This window comes from Mchenga conophoros, linkage group LG3 (assembly GCF_057382185.1).
Source record: "Mchenga conophoros isolate Kocher_MC1m ecotype Shallow Benthic linkage group LG3, M_conophoros_male_GT1.1, whole genome shotgun sequence".
NCBI lineage: Eukaryota > Metazoa > Chordata > Actinopteri > Cichliformes > Cichlidae > Mchenga > Mchenga conophoros.
This window is the reverse complement of record NC_140528.1, coordinates 39,222,569-39,244,709: the sequence shown is the minus strand read 5'-3', so window position 1 is coordinate 39,244,709 and position 22,141 is coordinate 39,222,569. Positions and strand designations below refer to the sequence as shown.

General features: G+C 43.0%; 1 long non-coding RNA gene across 2 annotated transcripts; it reads left to right on the top strand.

Annotated features, from left to right (window-relative positions):
- Positions 1 to 7,275: 7,275 nt before the first annotated feature.
- Positions 7,276 to 19,091, top strand: LOC146578571 (uncharacterized). Of its 2 annotated transcripts, none has more exons than XR_014891482.1 (6): positions 7,276 to 8,280; positions 8,888 to 8,966; positions 11,823 to 11,914; positions 12,635 to 12,792; positions 13,215 to 13,269; positions 17,035 to 19,091. It is a non-coding gene; the product is annotated as an uncharacterized LOC146578571 (long non-coding RNA). The 2 variants fall into 2 exon arrangements; XR_014891481.1 differs by having other exon boundaries at positions 7,277 to 8,280; positions 13,212 to 13,269.
- Positions 19,092 to 22,141: the final 3,050 nt, after the last annotated feature.

Genomic DNA, 22,141 nt, shown 5'->3' with positions numbered 1-22,141 from the left:
ACGAGCATGAACATCAACAGTGGACAGGAGTCCAAGAGACAATACCAGAGTTCTGAGCAGAGAGGTCCAGCAGCGCTGTGGGCAAACGGCATCAGAAAGAGAAGAACCACCATCTAGATTGGATGGATGGAGATGCGTTTCCAGCAAGCTGCAACCTCACTGTGTGTGAAGGACTTTTGAGAAGACTGTCTGAGTTTGACATTTGCCATGTTTGGAGTGAGATGGCAATGAAAGAGACAGTGGGACAAAGAGAGACACGGGACAAAGCTGAAAAAACTGACTGCCATTGGACTGAAAAGTGGGAGAGAAAGGAGCAGAAGAGGACTGAGGCGGCTGTTTTAGTGTGGGGAATCAAATTAGGTTAAGGAATCCGGGGAGACAAGCGACTGCCTGGAAGTGGAGGATTGACACAGTGTCCAGACCACCACAAAAGGGGGAGGAAGACAAGCACTGAGGTATGCAAGTGTACTGTTAGAAAAATGGAAAGGTGACACCACACAGGGGACACCACACATAATATGCACCAGAAAAAAAAAGAGTGAAAAAGAGAGAATTTATATTGTAGATGAAAAAAATTATAGGAAAAAGGTTTTGTGTTGATCAGCCAGGAACAACTACAGTCTCATTTTCTGCTTTTAAGAAAGGACTGTTCACAAGAACAGAGAGAGAGAGAGAGAGAGAGAGAGAGAGAGATGTGTGTTGATTAAGCACTGATAATAATAATGAAAATGTCTTAGTTTGTCACTTTCAGGTGAAAAGCAGACCTGAATCAATTTTCCACATGCAGCGGTTGGAAGAAAGTCATAGTTTAACATCATTGGAAACATGCAGGCCAAGTTTCTGGCTAACTTATTTACAGCACCATGTATTTCTCAACCTCACAAGCGAGCTCTCACTCCTTCCTGAAGACAAGGAATGCAGCTCTAAAGAGCAATAACATGGCAGATAAAGGGACAGCAGCAAAGTCCTGAGCAAAGAGTCCCAGCAAGCAGCAGCAATGTGAACAAACAGCATCAGAGAAGAAGAGCAAACCCATCATCCTGCCTGATTGGATGAATGGCACTGTGTTTCCAACAAGCTGCAACTTCACTGTGCATGTGACAAGAACATTTGAGGAGAACTGAGGAGACTGTTGGAGTTTAACATTTGCCACCTTTGGAGTAAAATGGCAAGAAGAGACAGTGGAACACAGGACAAAGCTGAAGGAGAACTGCCGGCTATTGGACTGTTGAAGTGGGAGAGGACAACAGAGTGAGAAGACTAGGTGAGAACACATGGGAATTATTTAATGTGGGAAATCAAAATTTGGGTTAGCAAACCTGGGGAAAAGAAATCTGACTGCTTAAGTTGGAAAATTGAGAAGGAGTCTGAAACACTGCGAAAATAGAAACATATACAAAATCACATACACAAGCAGAACATGCATTAACCCTACTAACACAAACACAAGAGAGCTCATGAAGATTAGACAACATCTTAAGCATGTGAGTCTGTTTAAAAATCATACACAAAGTGTTACACATTAAAAGAGGGCATTTGTGGAAGGGGTTGACAACACACAGTGTGGTTGCCTATGGTAACCTGCAAGCATTTGGGGTTTAGCTGTGCCTGACTATGACAGAGTTTTTCATTTAGATGTTTCTGAAACAAAATTTGGAGTGAACGGAGTTTGTTTCAGAAAAAAGGGGGAAGGTACATAAAAGGATACATAAAAACAGAAAATGTATTAACCCGACACACACATGTAATGAAGATCAAACACAATTTTAAGTAGGTAATTTTGTTACCATCATCCTGTTTGTTTTAGTGAGTGGGTTGAGAACTGATACATAGACGACTGAATTAGTATTATTTTGGGGAACATGATAGCAGGGGTGAACAGAATCCTGCAGCCAGAGTTTAAATGAGTGAAACTAGCAGATTTTTGTTTTGTTTTGTTTTTTGTTTTGTTTTGTTACTGAACTATGGGTGTTTTCTCACCTATAAGAGAAAGAATATTCCGTGACAAGTCTTAAGACCGGGCTTCTGTATTTTTTCTTTTTTCTTTTGTTTTTCAGTTTTATTTGTCAATTTTTATTTCTATTTTTTGAACAGTGCACTGATTTTTGTTTGTGAATTTCTTCTCTTTAAGCAGATCTGCACGTCGGGAATTAAAAGTGCTACACGTCGTAAAGAAAATTGTTATAAGTGAGCTTCTCCACATTAAAATGGGCTCTGGAGAAAGCCACTTATTTGGGACAATTAGTCCCTGCCTAAAAAAGATTCAGCGAGGAAATCCGATCTAAAGTTCTTCTTCTTTTTCTTTTGAAATGACGTCATTTTGCTGAAAGTGGAAACTAAATGCGACGATAGGTTCCACTATCAGCAAAGAAAGAAAGAATGGATGAATGAATGAATGGAAATAAAAACAAACTGACTGACTGGTAAAAGCTGACAAGACTTAACCACGACTCAAGGTTAAGCTCCACCTAGACAGGACAAAAGGGTGGATGAATTTATGTGTTTCCTTTTACAGGAGCAGAAAGATGACAGCAACATCTGAGGTTGCGTGATGGTTTCACCTTTTAAATGCCATTTTCTGTGTTTGTGAATCTACCAGGGGTGTGTTATTCATGTTGCTCACAGAAGTTACTGTGAGAAAGTGTGTACACACCTGCGCAGCGCTAACATTTGCATTCTCTTTTCTACAGCATTACAGTTCTTCATGTGATTTGATGATGTGATTTCTAACAGAACAATTGGTGGATGTTTGTTTCTCTACTACAGGTTATGAGTTGGTGATGCTGTTACACTGTGTTTTTGGGAAAATGTGAAGGCTACTTTGACAATGTGAATAACATGTGAGAAATTTCCTGTGTTGAAAACTAGTGTCACTTCTTTCCACAGCTATGGATGGCTAACTTTATGGTCTTTTTATGGCACCTCTGGAATGTGGATGGCCGACGCCTGCCCACCACATGAGCCATGTGTGCTGCTAATGTTTGTTTTCTTTAAGAGTGCATGTGGAGGATTCAGCAAAAGTGGACAAGTGACATGAGAAAAACAAATAAGGGATGCAGTGTTTATGGAATAGTTGAATATGGGCTCATTAGCCTGCCACTATTGAACTCAAAGTGATAAAATGGGTGGAGTGAAATTGTTTAAGGAAAGTCACAGATTAATTGTGGAATAAATTGGGATGATTCATGATTTGGGACAAATTATGGTAATAATAGTGATTTAATGATTGGAGAAAACCTGCACATGATACTTGTTTGTTATGCTGAGTACTTTATCACTCTCATGATCTATAGTTGGTTGCAAATGTGAAGTTTGATTTAACAGATTTGTCTTCCAGGTTACAGGCTCCAGGTGGAGCTGGGAGTTAAACAAGCTTAACATGTGACTGCTGATTAATGTTTTTACACAGGGTTACAGGTTGGAGTATGGCTGCTCCAAGTGGGAAACCCTGGAGATTGTTTTAGAGAGAATGTGCAACATTCTTGTGCATGTCTCATTGGGGAGTTGACACATGGCGAAAGCCGTGTGGCGAGAGGAGTGTCATTTTTGAATTTGTAGATGTCGTGAGGTGCCATGATGAGAAGGAGTGGTTGAAAGGATCGTCCACAAGATGGGAGCTGAGGCCAGGAGAGAGGCTTCAGGAGGATCAGAGATCATCTTCAGCACAGCGGACATCACACAGAGAGCTGTGCTACTGAGCTTCCAGGAGATCAAGAGGAGACTTCCCACAGCAAGATTTTAAATAAAATGAAAGATTCAATGTTGACGCTGAGGAAAAGGGAAACACCACCTGGGTCTGGGTGCAGTTCCCCCCTCCAGGGGCGAGGGCACCTAGACCCGGTTTGTAGAGTACGCTTGGGGAGTGTGATCGTGTGTACAACGTCTCTTTATGTCTGTCTCCACGTTGGTTGAGTGTGGAGTAAGTGCATATGAGAGCATGAGGGTGGGAATGGATGTTTGTATCTGTGTGTGCCTGTATGTCTGTGTCTATATGTCAGATTGGGTGTCAGGCGCCACCTCTCTGGGGACATCTCAGGCCCTCCAAGGTTTGGAGGCCTATCTCCCCCTACCACCACTTCCCCTGCCAGTGGCGGACCCCCTCAGACATCGGTGCGTTGGTGGTTCTTTGTGTCCGGGGATGGGCGTCCAGGTACACACCGGCTCACTCCTTGGTGGCTGCTTATCGGGGCCTGGAGCCTGGGGCTCGCTCGGGCCACTTCGGAGGTGGGGTGCCCCCGGCCTCTCGGCCTGGGGCTCGGTCACTCAGGCGCAGCTGGCTGCCGGCGGAGCTCACGGGCGCGTCACTGCAACTCCCCCTGGCTTCTGCTCCGCGGCTGCTGAGTGAGCCCTCATCTGGGACTCTCCTCAGCTCTTTCCGGGACAGTGGCGCAGCTGCCCCTCTGTTGGTCTTCCTTGGTCTCTTGTGTTCTGGGGGCCTCTGGATGTCTGGAGTTTTGATCTCCTCCACACCTGCTTCATGCCCTGGAGGACGGGGCTGTGGCCCCCCCACACCCTCTAGCAGATTATTACATGAAGGAACCTTTTAAAAAAACAAAAAACAAGCGCGTCCATGCTCACAGGTGTACACACGGGTGATCACACCCACAAACTACACCCTTTTTGGCTCCTACCTCAAAGCACACTGTGTTCTGTTGAACTTATGTGCTGCACAATAATGTTTAACATTTAGTATTTACTGTCATATTCCCATATATCATTGTGATGTTGTTTATTCTATTACTCTTGTTCTCTTCTGCTTGCTTTCTTTTTTCTTTCTCAGCAGGTGATCCAGGTGATTGATATATGCATTTTTTTTTCTCTGCCCATTCGGTTGGTTTTTGTCTTTTGCCCTTCTCCCCCGTCCCTCTTCTCAGCTGTTTCTCTTTCCCTCTTTCTTTCTCCCCTTCTTTCCCCCAGTCAAGTCTGTCCCGTATTCAGTAAGTGAAAATAAAATAAACAATAAAAGGTGAATCAAATGGACCATTACGGCAAGGCTGGGATGGTCAATTTGGTAAAGTAAATCCGTTGGGCATCTTTCTTTGCCTTTAGACAACAATTCTGATGGCAAAAGAGCCAAACGGGACAGGCAAAAAAAAAAAAAAAAAATGTTGACGCTGAGGAAGACGACTAAGGTGTACGACGTGCTCTGCCTTAAATCTTCAGCAGCGTTGGAACATGAGAACTCGAGGGATGGAGAGAGCGTGCCAAGCTCTAAAAGTGACGGTGCAGAGGAAGTCCAGCGATGGAATTGTGTTTCTGTGTGAGGCACAAATACTAGGAGACTGGGAAATAGTTGACACCACTTTTCCCAAGGATGAAGATCACCTAAAGTGTGTCACTTTGCCATGCAGATTTGATGCTCTGCAGAGAAGCCTTCTGTGAGGGAGAGATGTAAATAGACGAGCCTTTTATCTACATTTAAATCATGTCAACTTCTCTAGGCTGGTTGAGGGGGAATTGGAGAAAAATGGTAGTGTTAGGTGTGACTGTTGTTATTGTAACTGTGATTTTTCTTATAAGTGAATTGCCCAGAGACAGACCTGAATCCATTCCAGCGACTGCATCATCACAGGCCACGGTGAAGCGAACCAAACGTAGTGAAACAGGTAAATCAGATGAGTGTTTTGATTATTATGGCGGTGTAGAGTTGGACTACGTTAAAGGGTCCACTACTTCGTACACATTCGATCTTTGTGCTGTCATTAAATGTCCATCCATTCGCTTCCGCTTATCAGGGTTGCGGGGGGCGCTGGAGCCTATCCCAGCTGTCATAGGGCGAGAGGCAGGGTACACCCTGGACAGGTCGCCAGTCTGTCGCAGGGCTAACACACAGGGACAGACAACCATTCACACTCACATTCACACCTAGTGGCAATTTGGATTATCCAATTAACCTATCCCCACAAGCTGCATGTCTTTGGACGGTGGGAGGAAGCCGGAGTACCCGGAGAGAACCCACGCAAACACGGGGAGAACATGCAAACTCCACACAGAAAGACCCCGGCCTGATGGTGGAATTGAACTCAGGACCTTCTTGCTGTGCGGCAACAGTGCTAACCACCGTGCCATGTAAAGGTTTAAATAGTTCATGGCGGGAATATGATGTTTGGGTAGGTTACAATCCAATGGTAGATATAGAGTGTAATAATCAGAAGCTTGGTTACCCCTATCACACTTATTGGAAGGGCCCATGTGATTACTGGTCTACCATAGTGGAGTATTCTGGCATGTGGCGCCCCTACAAGGACGCCACGTAGGGGCAATAAATGAAGAAGCAATTCATGCCTTCAATTTCGATTTAGCACAACAAGACTGGAGTTTGGTGTATGAAGAGTCAGATGCGGACAAGGCTTATGACAATTTCCTAGATATTTTCACTATGTTGTACAATAAACATTGTCCTGTAAACAAACACAAGACAAAGAAAAAATATAAAGTCCTTGGCTCACAAAAGGAATTATTAATGCTTGCAAAAAGAAAAACAATCTGTATAAACAGTTCATCAAAGTAAAAACAAAAGAAGTGGAACAAAGATATAAAGCATATAGAAATAAATTGACTGATATTATAAGAATGAGTAAACAACTTTATTATAGAAGAAGATTATATGAAAAAAACAATATAAAAGGAACTTGGGATGTGTTAAACAACTTAATTAAACAAGGATCTTCTGAAACATCATATCCTGAATGTTTCATTGATGCAAATGGTGAAAATCACAACATGAGTAGCATTGTAGATGGGTTCAATAATTTTTTTTTATAAATGTTGGCCCTGAACTAGCAGCGGACATCCCGTGTCAAAAAAAAGAAAATATCAGTAATATAAAATCAAATCTCTTTTCACTGTTCCTCTCAGCTACAAATGAGCAAGAAGTAATAAATATCACATTAAAATGTAAAAGTAAGTGTTCAATGGATTATCATGACATAAATATGTCTGTAGTTAAACAGGTTATTCTGAATATTGCTAGTCCCTTAACATACTGTATGTCTGCAATTTATCATTTCAGTCCGGTTGTTTTCCAAAAAAAATGAAAATTGCGAAAGTAATACCACTATACAAAAGTAATGACAAACACAGTTTTACCAGTTTTAGGCTGATAATAAATACATGATATCATTTCATTCATTTCAAAGGTTTATTTGCATGACGCACAAACAGAGACAATTGAAAGGTACAAATGTGCATGACACGAATTCAAACGTGGTGCAGATGTGTGTCACAGGTTGATCTGGCTGTAGGCTGTGGCACTTGGCCAGAGGTGGCGCTGGTTGACTCGAGTCCATGTTAGTGCACAAAGTAAACTGCTCGCTTTAGTTGTGAAGCAAAAACGCTGAATTCGGAGAAATAAACCGTGCGAGGGGAACGATAACGACGACAAGAGTCTCCCGATCGTTTACTCTTGCTGTCCTGTGAACAACATCGGCGTGGTGTTACTTGTTTGCTGTTTTCGCGATCGCGTCGCGCGTGAGGATATCACCAGGTAAACTCGCCACATTTTTAAACATTTTGTTGTTCAACAGCATCAAGACTGACGGAGTGTGTTTGAGATAACCTCACAAGTGTCACAGATGACACATTTGGCGTTTTTTTGCTGGTTTGTCGATAGCAGCTCCTGAAACGCAAGACTGCCACACATCTGTTCGACCAACGCCAGTCGATCTAAACGCCAGTAGATCTGGAACAGCGGCGCCCCCCGTGTGCGGCAGCCTGTTACAGCAGCTCTGCTCATTCTGAGTTTCTTTCTTTCTTATTTTTTTCTTCTCGTAATTTTTTTTATAACTAACGTATTAGTAATTAGACTCTGCAACCATGTTCTACCATTTTGTGCTAGTTCTGGTCGTTTTTCTTAGTTTATTTCTACTTTTTTCACCCGTGTCTGGGGACCCAGAGCAGGAATCCTTTGTTTACAGTAAGGATCAGCTGTTAGCACTGCGTCCCGCAACGGTACTGTCGGCGGACAGACCCGACATTCCCAGCGAGCTGAGGAGGAAAAGACGGGGGTGTCGTGCTGGGAAGGAGCGCCGTCGCCCGTGAAGGAGACGTTATCGACCATCTCTTCCTTCTGTAATTATTGGAAACGTAAGATCTTTGCCCTATAAGATGAATGAGCTCACGTCGCTAACCTGGTCACAGAGGGAGTACCGGTTTTGGCACAACACCGGCAATGTAGCATCATGATGCTAACGGAATCATGGCTAACACCGCTAACTCCGGACACGAGCGTGACACTACTGGGATTTCAGATGCTGCGAGCGGACAGGACGAGAGAGAGCGGTAAGAGGAAAGGAGGGGGACTGACAGTGTTTGTGAATGACAGATGGTGTAACCCCCTTTCACATCACTGTGAAAGAACAACTCTGCAGCAGAGTGGGAGGTGATCTGTGACGACCACGGAGAGGACATTGACAGCCTTACTACATGTATTACTGACTATACAACACGTTCTCACTCCCAACTCGTCAAAAGTGTGACGCATGGTCAGGCTCCCTCTGCTGCACTTATGGACGTGCAGGGTACCCCTCTCGCGTCGGGAATTGACGTGAAGGGTCCTCCGATTGAAGAGATTGCCGCGGAAGTGCCTTTTGTTGGTATATTTAGACATTTTCCAAATCACATTGTAGTGACGTATACAGAACACAATAAATTATATAATGTAAACAACTACCTGAAAAACAGGTAGAACAATACTTTTGTATGGTTTATTGCATTTACGGAGGGAGTGATGTATGCTGGGTAATGGCACAGCTAGCTACTGGGTGGCTTTATTCACCCGCTTCGGCTGTTATCAGTCCATACAATGGGCGTTATTAGCACAAATCAGTCCCATAGATATGGGCCATCTCCTGCTAGATTGTTCAGAAGGTTGTTCTCATCCACCCAGATGGAGGATCACTAACAGGAGCGTGGAAGACTCCAGAATCCACTCTGGCTGCAATCCGGTGGATATGCAGTGTGTACAGGTAAGACCATTTAAACGGACAGCATTTATAGAATGACTATTAAAAGTCAGCGAGTGTCAGTAATGTTAATGTGGTTATGTTAGTAATACACAGAGTGCTAATATAACAGCTTTAAGATGCATTTGTAGATATTATTACGTGTTTTACCGTCTTTATGGTGCTAGCTTAAAGTTACGGTGTAAACGTTAGCTTATATTGGAGGAAAGCTGTTACTGGCTAAACGATGTTAGCACAGAAATATTAGCTTCTGTCATGACCAGTGTTGGGTAAGTTACTTTAAAATAGTAACTTAGTTACATTACTAGTTACTTCTCTCAAAAGTAACTCCATTACTTCAAGTTACTCGTTACTTTCAAAGTAACTAGTTACTAGGGAAAGTAACTTTGGTTTTACTCAGAATTCTCTTATTAATGTGTTGCTTCCATAACTTTGCCAGTCTTCTAGCTTGCTTACTTGCCACAAGTGCACTGTGCCACCTACCAATAGAAAGGAAAAGATAATGTGCATATTTCCACGAGAGAAATCCTACACCTGGACCGTCATTGACTGCTGCCATGATTCTAGCCTATGTCACAGCGTCATGTGCGCCTTTTACATCCAACACAAAAACTGCAGTCGTGGTGCTTTCAATTGTACTCAGAACTCGGAAATGCTGCCTTCTGAATAGGAAGATGTAGGCAACACCAGACTGCAGATGAGCTGCATACAGAGCTGGACTGGGACAAAAAAATTGTCCCGGGCATTTTGACTAGAGACCGGCCCACCATTATAGGAAAAATCATAAAGCCTTTGAATGAAAATAAACACAGTGATGTACACTGTTCTGATGGTATATATGCATCAATCTATCAATCGTTTGTTGTAAGATTCAGATAATTATTTTTTAAAAGCTAGACATTTTAAATGAGAATAAGAAAGAAAAGTATTTCTTTGTGCCCCCCTCTGCCTGTTAATGCCCTACCTGCCCCCCTGGCAAAACTTTGCTAGATCCGCACCTGCACAGTTACCAGCTGTCAGCTACCTAAAAAAGGATCCTGGGGTTATTTGTCTCTCAGAAACTGTTCATAACTTCCCTTCAACTCATTCATGTCACCTAAAAGGTAAACCTGTTTCTCCATCACCTGTTCAGCTCTGATGATCCAGTAAGGACATCTCCTGATTTCATCCTCATGTTTCCCTCTCACCAGATAACCAAACCATATCATGACCAGCAGGTTTACAGCTGTGGCTCCAGCAAACATCAGCTGATACTAGAAATTAATATTAGATAAATTCTAACAACAGCTGATCAAGCTTAAACTGCTGTTGTTGTTTAGCGCGACATCCGCTGGCTTCCTCTTTCGGCGCAAAGTGAGCGATAAACAAACAAGAGAGCCAATCAGCTGATCATTGATCAGTTTTCATGATTGAAGTAGGAGAGGGAGGGGGAGAGAATGAGAGAAGAAGAGGCAGCTGTGCAGCAAAGACAGAATAACTCCAGCTTTGTGCCTTTTTCATTGTAGCTGAATTACGGGACAAACTGTTCCGCGTAATATTTTCTCTGAATACCAGGCGGGACGGTTGGCAACTCTAATAACTTATAAACAAAATAAAGTTCAACATCATTAACATCATAGCACCCACCCAGCTGTATAGAAACTCCGTCATGCTAGCTAGCACGCAGTACGGAAAAAGTCAGCATAACGAAAATAAACTCCACCTAAACTTGGTTCATATCTGACCCAGAGAGACTGCAGGTCATAACTTCTTACCTGAAGTTCAGTTCACACTTGGACCGGCGGCCGCCTCGGGTCTCTTTTCCTCCCTTTCCCTCATCCACCTCATCCACCTGCTGGCCTCCACCACTTGCTAATGTTACTGAATCTGTGGAACCTCCGCGATAGCCACCACACGAAGTAACGAGTAACGACCCTATCTAAATCCCAGTAACGACTAACGCGTTCCTGATTTTGGCATAATAACTAGTTACCGTGCTCGTTACCACAATAATAACGTAGTTACTGTAACGCGTTACTTAATAACGCGTTAGTCCCAACACTGGTCATGACTGATGAAGTTACTAGTTAATAAAGTTTCCAGTAAAGTGTTTAATCGCAGCCACAGACTGACAGCAAATATCTCGATTAGCTTCAGTGCATCTGTAATAAATATGTGCAAGTTTCAGTGCTTCGTTTAAACTGTATGATACTTATACTGACCCAGGGTCAGTGTAAAATACAATCCTAGCTGTGTGAACAAAGCCTGGCTCCTTTAATCCTGCATGACAAACCTCAGGATGCAGGTTATTATTACTCTTTCCTGCTGGCACACCTGAGAGTCAGCTAGAAACTTACAGTGACGTGGACATCATGCAAAGACTGCCAGACTCTGTAATACTGCAAATGATCAGTGACTCAGGTTAACACTAAACTTTAAGCGGCACCTCTGTGTCTCTGTGTGCTGAACATTTAGGATTGAGTCAGGCTGCATTGACTGTGGGACTTTAATGTGTTAAAAGCAGGTTGAAGACGGCTCAGAAACATTTGAAGATTAAAATTTAGCATTATGGCTGCTGGTGGTTTGTAAAGCCTCTACTCAGCTGTATTTTTGTTACTAATTTATGTTTGTTGTTGTTTAACACAGATTTCAGAAGAGCAAAGATGCTTAATAGTTTAACTAGATTTCATTTGTCAGTGTGGGACTGCTGAGTCACCTGAAGAACTCATTTCATTCATTCTCCACATGATGTTCATTTACAGAAATGTTTCGCAGGAACTGATTTCTCCCAAAGGGTGAACTAGTGTGTTTCCATAGATTACCTCTGTATGAATGTACTTCTTAAATGAAGGCAAGTGTTTGTCCTTTTTTGTTCCTCAGGTACAGTACGTGATATCAAGGGCAGGCGGTCAACACTGGGGGTAGACAAGAAGCAGACGTACTTCCAAGAGGGAGCTGCAGTGAGGTCAGAGGTCAGAATCTGAAACAGCTCAGGTTTATATTTTAGAGGTTATAAAAAATCAAAATGTATTATTTAAAGAAGCCTTTAAATAATAGTCATAATTATGATTATTATAAGAAATATCAAACATTTAAGTGGATTTTCTGTTACACATATCGTGTTAGCCCTGCAATAAACTGGCAGCCTGTCTTTGTCCTGTATCAGCTGGGATAGGCTTCATCCTCCCGCGACCTTGAATTGGATACATTGTATTCCAATTATGTAATCTGATCATTTACAAACTCAAGCTATCTAATCAAAATGTAAGTAATAATTATAAAATGCAGAAATAAGTGTGACATAAATGTAAATGTGTGAGCTGACATAGAGGACAGCTACATGTAGTCTGAAAAACCTTTGTTGTCAAGTTTGCAGGTCTATCAGCACGAGACATTCTTACATAGAAGAGACATTAAAGTCTCTGACTCAGTGAAGCATTATTGGTCCCGTCTGTTTGGATAAATATAGTAAGTTGATGTTTGTCCATTTATTGACACATTTTCTTAAGTGCTTATCCAGCTCAGGATCACAGTGGAGCTGCAGCTGGATATGTTCACTAAATAAACCTTACAAAAGTTAACAATAAACCTGCATCCATGTACGTTGTTGTCCACAGGATGAGAAAATCAAACTGGAAGACTGTGGAACATGTTAATAAATGTTTGTGTGTTTATGCCTGTGTCTTTCACAGGAGGCGCTGGAAGGTTTCCCTAATAGTTCCTGGTGAATCAAAGCAGAACCATAAAGGTTGCTGGACTGCATGATGGCCTTACCCCTGAGCAGTCATCCTGTTAAAGGAGGAACCAGTTAGAAGCTGTTTTCAAAGTAGCTGAGCAGATTTCATCTCAAGTAAGCGATTAACTGTTTGTTCATCTGTTCTGCCACTTAAAGAGCATTTAAGGACGTCTTTTGAGTGTCCAGTTGAATTAATTCTACTGGCTCTCATGGTCATTTGTTATTATAGACATATTTTTCATCTTCATCCAGCTATTTAGTAAATTCTATCTATTTAGTAATATCCGTCAGCTATAAAATGTAATATAAATATAAAAATATCTAAATATCTCCTGCCCTTTATGTTTTAATGATGTAAGTCTGTTTACATTAGCATTCCTCACATATCAATGAGATGCTGTACAGTACAATCCTACTGACACAGCAGAGGGATAACGACGGCTATTCAACATCGTTACACGACACATTCGAGCTGCATGACGCAGACAAAGTGACTAAATCATCTTTTTTGTGGTTTATTGTCTTCAAACCAGCAGACAAAGCCGATGGCAGAAGATGTCGGAGAAGAACTTCAGGCCGTGGACTGAAAAGGTATTTTTTTCTTGTTATCAAAGACATTTGGAGTGGCAGCTTCTACAAGTGGTTGTGCTAAAGTAAAGCTTACAGTCTAAGAAATCACAGTGTTGATGTTCAGCACAAAGAGAAAAGCTCACTTGTTTGAATTTATTTACAATCATAGTTTTATAAATTCTGACTGTAAACAGCTTTTACAGCTTTGATATTGTTTGACACTCGATATCAGGTTTAATTTAAAGGTTTCTGTGTCCCAATGAGCCATTTACACTGACCAGTGTTTCACTTTAACTGTAACACATTCATTATTTAGATTCAACAAAGAAATAACTGAATGTAAAAAATGGCAGCCCTCAGGCAGGTTTATAGAGATATATGCACGCATTATGAAATTTATGTATCCCAGATAATTGTTATTCATCTAGTCATGGCAGACCCACCTCTTCCTCCCAAGTTAACTGCAACCCAAAAGAACTAGTGGGGCTATTTACACACTCACAACCAGTGTGGGGTAAAAAGAGCCACCAAAAAGCTGTCAGCCACAGATGTGCTATAAGAGTTAGAAACTCTACTTATGGAGAAACTTTCTAAGCCTAACAGGGGACAGGAACTCCTGCCCAAATAACATGATATAACCCCACATACAGCCCAGCCATAAAGTGAACCAAGTCATTTAGTTAAAGACAGCATGGGACCAAATGCATGTAACCAGCCTGCACCAACCTGACATTTCTTCCTCCTGAATTAAATGAATGAATGGATGAAAGTTAAATGACTACAAACCTAAAGCCACTAGTTCCCACACTGGAGCTCCCTTTTTTTTTTTTTTTCTCATGTTCCAACGCTGCTGAAGATTTAAGGCAGAGCACGTCGTACACCTTAGTCGTCTTCCTCAGCGTCAACATTTTTTTTTTTTTTTTTTTTTTTTTGGCCTGTCCCGTTTGGCTCTTTTGCCATCAGAATTGTTGTCTAAAGGCAAAGAAAGATGCCCAACGGATTTACTTTACCAAACTGACCATCCCAGCCTTGCCGTAATGGTCCATTTGATTCACCTTTTATTGTTTATTTTATTTTCACTTACTGAATACGGGACAGACTTGACTGGGGGAAAGAAGGGGAGAAAGAAAGAGGGAAAGAGAAACAGCTGAGAAGAGGGACGGGGGAGAAGGGCAAAAGACAAAAACCAACAGAACGGGCAGAGAAAAAAAATGCATATATCAATCACCTGGATCACCTGCTGAGAAATAAAAAAGAAAGCAAGCAGAAGAGAACAAGAGTAATAGAATAAACAACATCACAATGATATATGGGAATATGACAGTAAATACTAAATGTTAAACATTATTGTGCAGCACATAAGATCAACAGAACACAGTGTGCTTTGAGGTAGGAGCCAAAAAGGGTGTAGTTTCAGAATCAGAATCAGAATCAGAATACTTTATTGATCCCTGGGGGAAATTATTATTATTATTTTTTTTTTTGTTACAGTTCTCCATTTTAAACCAACATTAAGACAAGACAGACAATACGCTAACTAAGAATAGTACAATATATACATATATATACATACATAAGTCACTTATAAATAAATATTTGGAAAAGAAACATGTGTAGTTGTAGCAGCAGTGTGTTAAGTGGATGCGTTGTACAGGGAGATGGCCACAGGCAGGAATGATTTCCTGTGTCGTTCAGTGGTGCTTTTCGGTAATCTCAGTCTCTCACTGAACGAGCTCCTGTGACTGACCAACATGTCATGGAGTGGGTGGGAGGTGTTATCCAACATTGTCTTTATCTTGGACAGCATCCGCCTCTCCGACACCACCTTGAGGGAGTCCAGCTCCATCCCCACAACATTGCTGGCCTTACGGATCAGTTTATTAAGTCTGTTGGCATCTGCGACCCTCAGCCTGCTCCCCCAGCATGCAACAGCATAGAGGATTGCACTGGCCACCACAGACTCATAGAAAATCCTCAGCATTTTCTGGCAGATGTTGAAGGACCTCAGTCGCCTCAAAAAATAGAGACGACTCTGGCCCTTCCTGTAAAGTGCTGTGGTGTTTTTAGCCCAGTCCAGTTTATTGTCAATGTGTACTCCAAGGTATTTATAGTCCTCCACAATGTCAACACTGACCCCCTGGATTGAAACAGGGGTCAAGTGTTTCCTGGTCTTCCTGAAGTCCACGATCAGTTCCTTGGTCTTTGCCACGTTGAGCTGCAGATGATTCTGCTCACACCACGTGACAAAGGAGTCGACCACAGCCCGGTACTCTGTCTCATCATCCCTGCTGATGCATCCAACCACCGCAGAGTCATCAGAAAACTTCTGAAGATGGCAGGTCTCTGTGCAGTGGCTGAAGTCTGTGGTGTAGAGGGTGAAGAGGAAGGGGGAGAGGACAGTCCCCTGTGGTGCCCCTGTGTTGCTAATCACCTTGTCAGACACACACTGTGGGAGACGTACATATTGTGGTCTTCCTGTCAGGTAATCAACAATCCAGGACACCAGAGAAGCATCCACCTGCATCGCTGCTAACTTATCACCCAGGAGGGTCGGCCTGATGGTGTTGAAAGCACTGGAAAAGTCAAAAAACATGACCCTCACAGTGCTCGCCGGCTGGTCCAGATGGGTGTAGACACGATTGAGCAGGTAGATGATGGCGTCCTCTGTTCCGAGACGAGGCTGATAAGCGAACTGAAGGGGATCCAGATGTGGTCTTACTATGGGTCGCAGCTGGTCCAGGATGAGCCTTTCCAGGGTCTTCATGATGTGGGAGGTCAGTGCCACGGGCCTGTAATCCTGGGGGCCACTGGGACGAGGCATCTTTGGTACAGGGACGAGGCATGATGTCTTCCACATCACCGGGACCCTCTGCAGGGTGTGATCACCCGTGTGTACACCTGTGAGCATGGACGCGCTTGTTTTTTGTTTTTTTTAAAAGGTTCCTTCATGTAATAATCTGCTAGAGGGTGTGGGGGGGCCACAGCCCCGTCCTCCAGGGCGTGAAGCAGGTGTGGAGGAGATCAAAACTCCAGACATCCAGAGGCCCACAGAACACAAGAGACCAAGGAAGACCAACAGAGGGGCAGCTGCGCCACTGTCCCGGAAAGAGCTGAGGAGAGTCCCAGATGAGGGCTCACTCAGCAGCCGCGGAGCAGAAGCCAGGGGGAGTTGCAGTGACGCGCCCGTGAGCTCCGCCGGCAGCCAGCTGCGCCTGAGTGACCGAGCCCCAGGCCGAGAGGCCGGGGGCACCCCACCTCCGAAGTGGCCCCTCCAGGCCCCGATAAGCGGCCGCCAAGGAGTGAGCCGGTGTGTACCTGGACGCCCATCCCCGGACACAAAGAACCACCAACGCACCGATGTCTGAGGGGGTCCGCCACTGGCAGGGGAAGTGGTGGTAGGGGGAGATAGGCCTCCAAACCTTGGAGGGCCTGAGATGTCCCCAGAGAGGTGGCGCCTGACACCCAACCTGACATATAGACACAGACATACAGGCACACACAGATACAAACATCCATTCCCACCCTCATGCTCTCATATGCACTTACTCCACACTCAACCAACGTGGAGACAGACATAAAGAGACGTTGTACACACGATCACACTCCCCAAGCGTACTCTACAAACACTACACACTGGAGCTCCCTGACACTGTGTGTTAACCGTATTTAGCTTGTATCAACAGTTGTAACAAGCTAAGCCACCTGAGACACTGCATTGAATTTGTTCCTGTCTTAATGATTTCAGCTGACTGGTTTCAACTCAGATGTTCTGCTTTTTCCTTTCAGTAGATCAAAGCAGCTCGTGCTCCTTCTGCTTCCAATTTAGAAGAAGAAGAAGAAGAAGGCGAAGGCTTCAGCGAAGTGGCGTTCATGGTCTTAGTGAACAGTCACGGTCACACACTGCATGTGGTTTTAAAAGCAACATGTCTGTTCACCACAACAATGGAGATGTGTAATATTAGTGCAGCTACGGTTTGTTCTTGAACATCAGGGGCCCGTTCTTCGTACGTCGCTTACTACATCCAAGATCAAATGACACATCCAAGACCAAATCATCACGCTAACCGTGAGCTCGCTAATCTGGTTCTCCGAACACACCTGCTGTTGACGATTAGTACAGCTGGATGAAGTAATGTGAGATCACTGGGTGTCGTAAAAGGGGCTACGCATCGATAGTAGAAACATTGATCGGCAACCCTTTGATTGGTCGGCGAAAATGTCGAAGGAGCGCGCTCGGCTCGGTATTTTTCGGCAGCAGAGCAAGAACTCTTGAGTGAGGGATTTCAGGAGTTTCAGAGTTTAATCAGAACGCAAGGGAACACTGCAAAGGCTGCAAAAGCAAGGAGAGAGGGCTGGCAGAAAGTTGCTGACAAATTAAACTCGTAAGTAATTTAATAATAACAATAATAATGGAGTGGATTTATATAGCGCTTTTCAAGGCACCCAAAGCGCTTTACACTGCCACTATTCAGTCACTCTCACATTCACACACTGGTGGAGGCAGCTACGGTTGTAGCCACAGCTGCCCTGGGGCAGACTGACAGAAGCGAGGCTGCCATATTGCGCCATCGGCCCCTCTGGCCAACACCAGTAGGCGGTAGGGTAGATTTATCATATCACACCATATTATCCAATATTATATTACATTATATTATATTATAATATGTTATATTATATCCCCTTTCACATTAGAGCCACAACAGGACCCACTAGAACATGGGAACAAGTAAAAGTGAAATATAAGAATATTCTACAGAATGGTAATATTTATCACTTATATTGCTTTTCGTCTCTAGGAAAGAGACCCTGGAATACTCTGTTTGTTTGTTCATAACCGCAACCAAGAAAAGGGCAGAGCAAAAAAAAGACAGGTGGTGGTCCTGCACCCCCTCGTCAACAAGTTGGTTAAGTAAATAATACCCTCACGGGAATATCGATATCTCTCAATGAGCACACTGTCGCGCTGAGCTAAAGGATCCTGTCTATCCCGCAATATACGCTGAATTCTGAGGACTCTCCTTATCAATCTTGCACCTTCCGCAATGGGCTGCTCGCGTAAACGGACAGGACATGGCTGCGACAGGCTTCCCAAATCCACCTTCGCTTTTATAGCCGTGGTCTCTCATCTTGATTACACGAAGTAATTTACTATTACTACTCTGAAATATGAATTACATCTGTAATAATCACATACATGTAATAGAATGTTAATAGTACATTTCCCTTTTTTAGGAAATGACCTGTATGTATCTGTGTGACATCAATAAAAGGATCAGGTGCTGCATTATCTTTAGTTACATTGATGTTATTTATTTATGGTGAAACAGTGGTGGAATATCGCTGTTGCTTTCGTATAAATGAAGCGGACATACCTGCGTGGCCGCGATCTAATCCTGTTTACATAAAGTAAACCTGCTCCCGAGCAGGTTTACGCTTACGGCTCTGTTGCTATGACAGCAAGTCCCGGATGAGCTTCGGGGAACCGAACGATCCAAGATCACGCGAAATCGACAACAATCAAATCCAGCTAACTTACTTAGCGAGGTACGAAGAACGGGCCCCAGTTCTGTTTTCTACTTTGATCACTTAGACCAAAAAAGTGTTGTTTTCAGATTCTTTCTTTTACATCTATAAACCACCTGTTCATTTTTTTTATTACAATTAGTTTCACATAAATGTTAGTGTTTCCTTTATGATCTTTTAATGCTTACACTACACTGTACATGTCTACATTAGAGACATTTCTGTTACCTGTTTCTGTTGACTCAGAGTTGTGAAATGTTCTTTTATTTGATGCACAATATGAAGTTCATAATTTTCTTACAAATAAAACTAATGACAAACATGAACAGCTGTGGTTATTTCTGAGACATGAGTTTTTGAATGTGTTCATATTTAGACAGTGTGCATCTGTCTGCTGAAACTGTGATGGTGAACCTGAGGTGATGGTCAACAGAAGGCAAATATAAAACAATATTGAAGTAATGTCTTTACCCTCTGCAGCGTGTGGACGCAATCACCTTATTCACTGTAGTAAACGTGCACCGCTAGCTCACGTGACTGACTGTCTCCATGGTTACATCGTATATTATTAGCTATGTAAACAGCTTCCAAAGATGCCGCCATAGCTCTCTGCAGCTGTAACACTTTCACACTTTGCAAATCATTTCACGTGTTTGATAGTTATGAAGACAGAATATGTTTTTAAGGTCATGCTAGGCGGTTGCTATGGTGGTTGCTGTGGACTTGGGTGGACCGCGTCCGATTCCTGTTATTAGCTGTCCACCGTAGGAAGGCTGCGTTCCACTTACAAGTAGTGACAGTCTGCCGCAACTCGAACTCAAACCCGCTTTGTTCTTTAATTATAGGCCTTTTATAGCCGTTCATGACACGCACATACACACATAAAGCACTTTGCCTCACCATGAGAATGCAACTTTACCTAACCTAACCTTAAAGTGTCTGATATAGGATAGAAAAATGAAGCAACCAGAGATTTAATGATGAAGACTCTGGGTTCTGTAGTTCACGTTTTACAGTCCTGAATGACTCTTTGCATATAATTTATTGAAGAGGACTTTAGAATGCACTTTATATTTAGACTGTTGCTGTTTCATTTTTTACATTGTTGCTGTGTTATGTCATGAATAAGGTTCACCTGCTGGGGGTTTGATGGATCAGCTGGACAATACAGTCAAAGACAGACTTCATTCATCATATGCAAGAATCCTTGTTGGATTTTTGTTGTCACTCGTGTTTTTGAACCAAATATTGAAAACAATTCTGACAGACTGGATACCTGGTCAGGTCTACATTACCTTGTACTTAAGCATCCCAGGACAGAGCCCTGCCCCACCATGAGCCTGGGTGGATACGTGGTTATAATATAAAAGGACCAATATTGAATATGAATATTTCGTGAAAATTGAATTATAATACAAATTAGTAATAAGGGTTTCTCTGCGCCCTTATCTACCCCATACTCAAAGAGCTGCGGGCAGAGAGGGTGACAGGAGAGGATGGCACTGAAAAGAAGATGCTCGGTTTCTGGGGTCTCCTGGTCCTGTCAGTATTAGTAGGATGCATCTGCTGTGTCTTCTTGTGGATGCTCACCTACCTTGACTCGTTCCAGCCTGGTATGGATTTCCCAACACTGCGGACAGTGGCCCACAATTGATCTAGGTAGCTCTTTTTTGGAAGTTCAGTTAACGCTAGAAATGTGTTCTGGAGTTTTTACATGCTTTGGAGTTTGTATGTGCTTTGTCTCTAGGGGCCACTGTATATATTTATATATAAACATATATAAATAAAACCAATTTTTTTTACATTAGTAATTCCTTTTGTGCATAATTTTATATTGTTGTTAATAATAAATTAATTAAAGCAACAAAACAACCTGAAGAGCCGGTTGGGAGCCGAAAGAGCCGGCTCTTTTTAGTGAGCCGAGCCAAAAGAGCCGGAAATTCCATCACTAGCCGGGAGTTAGCTGTTCTCACCGGCTCGAGTGACCCTTGAACCCCCGGTTAGCTATCGAGTTGGTGGGTAACAGACAGCCGATGGCCCCGCCCCTCCCTGAGCCTGGTTCTGCTGGATGTTTCTTTCTGTTAAAAGGGAGTTTTTCCTTCCCACTGTCGCCAAAGTGCTTGCTCATAGGGGGTCATATGATTGTTGGGTTTTTGTCTGTATCTATTAAAGTACGATCTACTGTACAACATAAAGTGCCTTGAGGCAACTGTTGTTGTGATTTGGTGCTGTATAAATAAAATTGAATTGAACTGAATAGAAACCAGACTGTTCTGTTCTATTAAGGCAGAGGGCTGTACCACTTGGCTTCCTACAGATCATCATGAGGAGATTGTGAACAACAGTGAAATGTGGAAAAGCTGGAAAGTGATCCTGCAGTAACATTGAGGAAGGCTACAGGGGTGTACGAGGTGCTCAACAGATTTGGCTCAATACAGGAGCAAGCTTGCAAAATAATGTACATAATCTGGCAGATAAAGGTTAAGAGAGACAAACCGCCAAGGGGAGACCTGTGTGCTCTTGTGGATTTATCAGATAATGTCTTTTGTACAGTTGACATTGTTTTGTCTGTCTGAAGAATGCATTTCACCATGTATAAGATAAATGATGAGTACAATGATTGCTAATACATTCACTAACTATATTCTGTTGCAGCAAAGTGATGTGGGTGACATGGCCAAAAACTGTCACGTGGTTAACTGAGTTGTGTGTAACCTCTTTTATCAATTAAAGAGTGAGGCGGACATGCAGGAATTGGAGTTACTTGGACAGGCGAGTGGCAACACTGCCCTCCTTGATGCTCCCCTTGCAAGTGAAACATACACTGGTGTCTGTGTGGTTGCTTTCAGTAACAGTTTCTGTTCATCAGTAGGGTTGACTTAAACCCAACAAGCAGTCTCACGTATTTGTTTAATATGTGCATTGAAGGACATATCCTGGTCAAAAATGACTCCAAGGTTCCTCCAGTGTTACTTTCTCGTCCCTGTCAGTACTCTTGCTGCACCCTTTGGTCAGATAGAAGAAGTGGTATCCAGAAGTTCTACCAGTAGCTGGACTGAAAGGGAGGCACTAATCATGGCAGGGCAGGAAAAAGCTCTGAGCACAAGATCCACAGAAGCTGGGGTCTATTTCCCTTTTCTCACCTCTGCGGAGGGTCTTTCCTTCAAGCTTGGGTCCTCTACCAGAGGCCTGAGACCTTGAGGGTCATGTGAAGTATCTTAGCTCTTATAGAAATTTCCGATATTGTTCCTGGGAACCCCCTAGCTTGGGAGTCACCACACCTATTGCTCCAATTATCTTGAGTGATTTCCAGTGCACATGCACGAGAAAGGAGGAACCACAAATTACAGAAATGACAAAAATGTTCCAA